Raw genomic sequence first — 7,770 nt, forward strand, 5'->3', positions numbered from 1 at the left:
TAATTCGATCTAAATCGTTAATTAGATTAAATCTTAACCATTCATTTAGGAGGTAAATGATTATAAAAGTATAAAAATGGGTGAAAATTTTGGATTAATTTATGGAAATCGTTTGTATAAACACTTGTATAGTGAAATTTTATTATATTTCACTAAGTTTTTTGTGTTCTATTATATTTTTAACTTTTTTATTAAATATTGACGGTTAGAGATGAATAAAAAATGTATTTTTTTTTCAATAATGTTTGGGAGAGTGCTGGATTATTTTTTGTATGCAAATTATTTGACTATAATCTATCTAACAATCTCCATCTCTATAATTGAATTTGATTAGAAAGCAATTTGTCAATAAGTATTCTTCTGTCACTTTGACTCAATTCTCATAAAATCTCCCACTGATTTAAAACAATTGAATTTGATTAGAAAGCAATTTGTCAATAAGTATTCTTCTGTCACTTTGACTCAATTCTCATAAAATCTCCCACTGATTTAAAACAAAATCGTCGACAGCAGGGTTCGAACCTGCGCGGGCGAAGCCCAACAGATTTCAAGTCTGTCTCCTTAACCACTCGGACATATCGACGATGCTGAAAAGGTCCTGCTTTTTATATATATGATGAAACTGTAATGATGTAACCAAACATCACTTTGAATTCTAAGCATACTGGATGTAACGTTATTTGACGCGGTTAAATAAGATGAACCATCCCGTCATCATAAAGAAAGTTGGTAATTTGTTTATTATGAAAAACGTGAGGGCTAATAATTTCTATCAATATTAGTAAATATTTAGTCAATAATTTATTTTTATACCATTAATTTATTTTTATACCATTAGAAATGTAGTATTTAAAATTTAAGATAAGTCAAATATTAATAAAAAAAATTTTTGTTTTTTATCCTCAGATATGCTTTATTGCAATAAAAGGTGCAATTATAAGATCATAGGTCTAAAAGCATCACATTGAAAATGAGAATATTCCTAAATAAAAAACAAAAATGAAAAAATAATGTGTAAAAAAAGGGAAAAATAACGGTAAAAAAGAAGAAGAAAAAATGTTGATTTCAACTTTTGTGGTGGTGCAATCTATGTCTGACGAATTTATCAACTAGAATTAAAGCTTGAAACAAAATTTTTTTAGGCTCAATTTTTTTTCCTTTGAAAATCAGAGTGTTTCTTGCAAGCCATACATTCCATAATAAATACGTAGTTTGGGAGAGGTAAAACAACGAATCCAACCTATTCTTTACTAATTTCGTGAGATTTTTCCATCATTGTTAAGGATGTTAGTTTAGATTTTTGGGAATTAACCTAGCTATAGGCGAGTGGTTCTAGATCCCTTCAACTTTTGGGAAGAAAACACAACAATGGAGTAGCGTTTCTAGTTTTGAACAACAAGGACAATCATCTCCAATTTGGGGGATTTGGTTGTGGATCTTCTTTCTGATAGCAAGTCTATCATGGTTAAGCTTCCGGATGAAGCTTTTGATTTTTGGTTGGCAATGAAGTCCCCAAATGGTGTTCCATCACTCTTTCTTTGAGAATCGTCCATGAAAAAGCTCCGCTGGAGGGTGATAAAATATGTAGGCCACATCATAACCAGCAGCACCGCTGCCACCAGCAGTGCCGCTAACACTAGCGCACATCTGAACTTGGTACACTGTCATCTGTTGCTCCATCCGATGAAGTTGCTCCAGTTGCTCCCTCCACTCCAGCCTGAGCTCGTCCGTATCCGTCACGCGTGTGAGGATCTCCCGATACCTCTTTCGAGTCTCGTTCAGCTCCTAAGCCTGTTCATGAAGGCTTCAGGTGAGCTCCTGCAAAACCTCAAATCAATGCTTTCCTCGGGATCGACGGTTCAACTGGTGGCAGAGGTGGATGTGGAGGTGCGGAGGCTGCTGGCAAGGAACGATCCCAGCCCGTATATACGGTTCTTGTATGGTACTAAGTCGGTCTCGCGCCAAACCACAGCGGGATCGACGACTGAAGCAACAGAGCCACTAGTGTCCTCCCCACTTTGCTGATATTGCTGAGTTGTGGCCTCCAATCTCTGCGTGTAGGACTCCTGTATAACACATGTTATTATGATTAGGATGACAGCTGTACAGTTAATTGAAAATTTTATATCACAAGAATAGATGTTTACTCACATAATGATCCACAGACCACTGATAAGCAAATCTCGCCTTGTTCTCCTTCAAAGTATGGGTGTACTTGAAGGTTTCCGCCAATGTTGCATCGCGATCCAACAACTTCGACTGCACATGTTGCATTGAAACAATATGTTAGGATGCCTACTAATGATATGTCAATGAATATAACTAAATTAATAACAAAATTAGAGAATCTACATACCATCCTGGCCTTAGTCTTCATGAAGGTCGCTGAGCCACCGGTATACTTGGACGACCTAGCCGATGCCCTGTTAGCTCCGTTTATGAGAAGCCGATGCTTGAACCCCTCATCAGTCTCCCAGTGAACGGACAGAGCCTTCTTGATTTCCGAGTGGAGCCAGGAAGTGAGGTGGCCATGCCTCTCATGTACATCCTCCAGCATCTGTTGCAGCCGTCTACCCATACGGTGGTCGTATATCTCCCTGATGATGAGATCATGCTCTTTGTCCCATATAAAGTTCAGCTGTACAAAGAAACTTTAAAATTAGTTAATCAAAATATATCGTATTAAACAAAATAGAAGATATAAACTAGCTAAGAAGGTTTGACTATATTAAATTCTTACCACCCACTTTTGAAACTATTGTTCTCTGGTCTTAGAGGGGATCTTCTTGTAACTCGCCCATGGATGGTCGTACATCAGCTTGATGACGTTGGTCATCATCTGAGTGCATGCGTTGTTGTTTAGTGCAAACCTATTAACAATTCACAAACAAACTAATATGGCAATATAAATTAAAACTTCAGAAGCAAACAACCATAACATATAGAGAATTTTTTAGAAATTTCAGCAGAGTTTCATCTATAACTAGAATGTGCCACAAACTCTATCCATCAATAATTAACTTAAATAACACCAATTGAACACCAGTTAATAATCAAGAAGCAAAATTCATAAATCCACTAAATCCACTAAATTAGAATCAATAATCAAGAATCAATAAACAGGATATATCAAACACTTTCAGCAATTCAAACCTACAACCCTAAACCTACTAAAATTAGAATCAACTATCAAGAATAACCAATCACGATATATCAAACACTTCAGCAGTTGAAACATAAAACCCTAAATCCACTAAAATTAGAATCAATAATCAAAAATCACTAATCACGAGTTATCAAACACTTTCAGCATATAAAAAACTTAAAGTAGTACTTACGACGTTCCGTCATCAGGTCAAATCATCAACCGTACAATGGGAGGTAGTAAAGGGGCATCAGCTGGCTGGCTTCCGTGAGAGGATTCTGACTCCACGGCATCCATTGCTAGAGGTGGCATCGCCGAGATAGTGGGCTACTGAGCAGATGGAGGCGTGTCGTCGCCGTAGACGCAGGGACGTAGTTGGGGTTCGAGACCTTGATCAATGGTTGGTCCGATGCACCCGCAACCTGTGACGTCACTGGAGTAGTCGGAGTACAGGGAGAGGATCCAGAATTTCTAGCAGTACAGGCAGAAACCCTCCCATGACCACGACCATGACCACAACCACGACCACTAGGCTGATCCGCAACACCTCTACTAGTTGTCATATCTGCGAAGAGCATACACCAATTTAAAATGTGCTAAACATATTCACTAATCATTCAAAATGTTTCATCAGAATAAACTTAGTTAAAGAAATAGATTATTATAAACTTTAATTTAAATCAAGTTTCATTGCAATCGCTTTAAAATTAAATTTTGTACAAATTTTCAAAGTTTTGCCCCTGTCCTAGCAATTTCTGAAAAACAGCAGGCAGCAAGGTTTTTACAAAAATCATGAAAAATTCAATTATAACTCATTGCTCTTAATTTTTGGTGGGATTATACTAGACACCTCCAATTTTAATTTAAAATAAGTTTTAGACTCATATCACATCATATGAGAAAGTTATGTAACTTTAAATTCTGTTCTATTTTAATTTTTTCAATCATTATTAAGGCAACATACATGGGTTTAAATTCTAATCTATCTAGTATCCACCAAGAGGCTTCAAACATTATTACTAAGCAACTCAAATGCACAAATTTGATAAACTTTCAAAACATTCTAAATTTGTAAAACAAACAAATCTTAAATCATATAATTTATTTTAATTTCTTCATCATCAAACCAATTTTTATAAATTCTCTAACTGATTCTAAATGATCATCTAGTTGAAGCAGCAAGGAACTTGAAAAGAAAATTAAAGCACCAAAAAATAGTTTTCAAGTAAAAGATTAAGAATAAATTAACAATAATAAAAAATATATATAATGGAAACTTCACTAAGCAACCCGAATGAATAATCAAGACATATCAACAATAATCAACACAAATCCTATTTTATAATAACTAATAAAAAGTAAGAATAGTCGGAGCTTCTGACCTCACTCCAGCGTCGAGAAGAAGAAGAGTAGAAGCTGTGGCTGAAGCGTTTGCAGCAACGACAGCAGAGGCATTTACAGCAGCAGAATGGTGAGATGGTGCCATTGGAGAGAGCTGTCGAAGAGGAGAGAGAGAGAGAGAGAGAGAGAGATAGGAGGGGGAGAGGTTAGAGAGAGAGCAAAATTCGAAATGAAGGGGAAGAGAATTCGCAGTTCAACTTTAGGGCACAATTACCATCGAATTTACTGTCTGATTTAATGCTGTGCGCGTCGCCTAAACGTAACGTTTCACTAAAGTGGCTACTGTTGGGTTTTTTTTACGGTAAATCCGATGCTAAAGTTCGCGCATACTTTTCTCATTTTTCCATTGATTATTAGCGGCAAATTTACCGCCGGAAACGAAAATCTGCCGGTAATGATTTGACATGACGAACCCCACACCAAAAATTGTTGGTAAATCTGCCGGTAAAGCTGACACTAATATGAGACGCTAAATTCGGTGGTAAATCCAACGGTACTCAACGTTTTTCTTGTAGTGCCACTTTGCATAGAACCTCAACTTTTTCATCATAAACCAAACAAAGCTCCATTCCACCCGGTTATACGCCTTGCTCATATCTAATTTCAGAGCCATATTATTTGCACCATAGCTCTTATTCTTCAAATAATACATGCATTCATGAGCCACCATGATGTTGTCACTGATCAATCTACCTCTTATAAAAACACTTTGACTGCCGCTGATAATTTGATTCATGATTGGTTGTAATTGGTGAAGTAGGACCTTGGAGATGATCTTATAGAAAATAGTGCTCAAACTTACAGGGCAAATCTGATTCATAGTTGTAGCATTAGAAATCTTGGGAATAAGATAAATTTGTGTGGTTGAAGCCTTTGAAAATTTTTCTCCTTCCAAAAAAACTTTTTACCGCACGACAAACATCTCTATTAATTATTTCCCAATAAAGCTGAAAAAATTTTGCCATGAAACCATCATCCTCCGGGGCTGCCGTTGGGATAATTAAAAAAACTGCATGCTTAACTTCTGCATCACTGTTTGGTTTAGTGAGGGACCAATTAGTAGTTGAAGAAATGTTCTTCTGGACCCCATCCAATATGGCTGAAGGATCCTGAGGTCTTCTAGTAGTAAAAAATTCCTCAAAGTATCTTCTAGCTCTATCTCCAATAGCTTCAGACGTAGTACACCACTGTTCATTCTCATCCTCCAATTGCCAAATTTTGTTTCACCTATGTCTTTCTTGAGTTTTGGAATGGAAAAAATGGATATTTTAATCACCCCACTTAGGCCAACCAAATCTTGATTTCTCTTTCCATAATTGTTCTTCTTGAAAGTAGGCGTTAGTCAATACTTCCAACTAAGTTTTTTTTCCTCTTTGGGTTTCTCTTTCCATACTTCCAACTGAGTTTCATTTCTTTCACGGCCTTTCTAGTATTTCCAGCACCTGAAGCTTATCAAGAAATAATAGCCATTCCACATTTTCTAATTTTTGAAAAAGTTGGAACATGGCTGATCCCTAAATTTCCAGCTGCCATGAGTTTGTAACGATATTATCAAATGCCTCCTCACCACACCACCTTTCTTGAAACCTGAAACGGCATTTACACTTAGGAACCAAAGAGTTAGACATCATTATAATAGGTTTGTGGTTTGATCTTAGATCACAAAGGTGAGTAATTGTGGCCATAGAATATTTTTCTCGGAGTTTACAATCTTTACACCTTCCTTCAAAACCAGAGCTAGTCTACCAACCAGTCCAATCGCATCCACACAAAAGTTGCTTGTGAAACCACAATGTTGAATATGGTCTTTCTATAAACAAGGTCTGATGTTTGGTTTCACAGATAAACATCACCTCGGGGGAATGTGATCTTTGTATCCCTTTAATATTGTGAACTACAAGAGTTTCTCCAAACTTCGACAGTTCCACATTAAGATTCTCATGGCCACTTGGGTCTCTTGTTTGGGTTGGCACCCTTACCCCCAGCAGTGAGAATTCCTTCTCCTCCAACCACTATTCCTTTCACTTTTACGCCCGCCAAAGCTGTTGTTCTCCTGTTAACACCGATCACACTATTGCTTTGCAAGCCAGTTTTAACTTCTCTTGCCCAATGCTTGATTTTTTGCCTTTTTAGTCTTTTCGATATAACTCCTTGTATATTACCAATCTGAAATTCACCAAACTGTAATTCCTTGACAGCATTGTTGTGACTAGGGTTTTGCAAGAAATTACTGCAGTCTTCTTATTCTGCCAAAGGGATCATTTTCTGTTTGGAATTAAGATCAGCCGGTTCCATCACCATTCCTTTGCTCCTAGCGGTATTTGAATTATTCTCCTTCCTCTAGTCTTTAAAGGAAAATTTTGCAAAGCTACTAAGCAAGCTAATTGGAATGGGCTTGCTATTAAATCTTTCATTCTTCCCCTGTTTTGGCCATAATTTAGGTTATAGTTCTCCTTAGAGTCTTCAATCTTCCACCTATACTATCAACCTTTAGGTCTTCCTTCCAACGCATGTTTGGCCTCTGATAATCCTTAGAACTCTCAATAAGTTCATTACAATGTCGTGGTTCATGTCCAAGTTCATAGCCACAAAAATTGTAATAAATCCCTAATTGTTCATATTTGAGTAGGATTTTAGTTATCGATTTATCAAGACTCGCGATTTTAATCGATTGTCTCAGTGTTTTAGACATATTCAGATTAACTCGTACCTTCATAATTTGATCTTCTTTTAACCGCATTGCGACCGCACTTACCTCCAGAATCGGCCCTAATTTTTCACCAATTTATCTTGTTGCCTCCTTAGTCTTGCAAAATTCAGATATTCCCCGCATTTGGATCCACATCAAGATCATAGTAAAATTCTCCTCCTCAATATTCATCCTCAGTACATATGCCATTTTCTCAGATGGATTAGAAATGGTTTGAATAGCTATAGGGACCGTTCTCCACTCTCAGTAATTCAGTTTCATTTGCAAAGAAGAATTGGAAAACATTGTTACCATGAGCCTTGGTTTGTAAACCCTCTAGATGATTCCATATTGCTGTAGATGCTGTATTCATAGTCCCAATTCTAAAGTCTCTATTAGCCATAATTCTCCCTATTAGACTTCTGGAATAGTCTATTATCCCATCACGTGCATCCTCTTTCTCCAAGAAAACAATCTCCACCTCTTGGTCATTGCTCTGATGCAGGATATCCACCTTTTCACATACTCTCGATGA

General features: G+C 36.9%; 1 non-coding gene across 1 annotated transcript; it reads right to left on the bottom strand.

Moving 5' to 3' along the window:
• TRNAS-UGA lies at positions 502–583 on the bottom strand. The gene has a single exon. It is a non-coding gene; the product is annotated as a tRNA-Ser (tRNA).

This window comes from Arachis ipaensis, chromosome B06, assembly GCF_000816755.2.
Source record: "Arachis ipaensis cultivar K30076 chromosome B06, Araip1.1, whole genome shotgun sequence".
Lineage (NCBI taxonomy): Eukaryota > Viridiplantae > Streptophyta > Magnoliopsida > Fabales > Fabaceae > Arachis > Arachis ipaensis.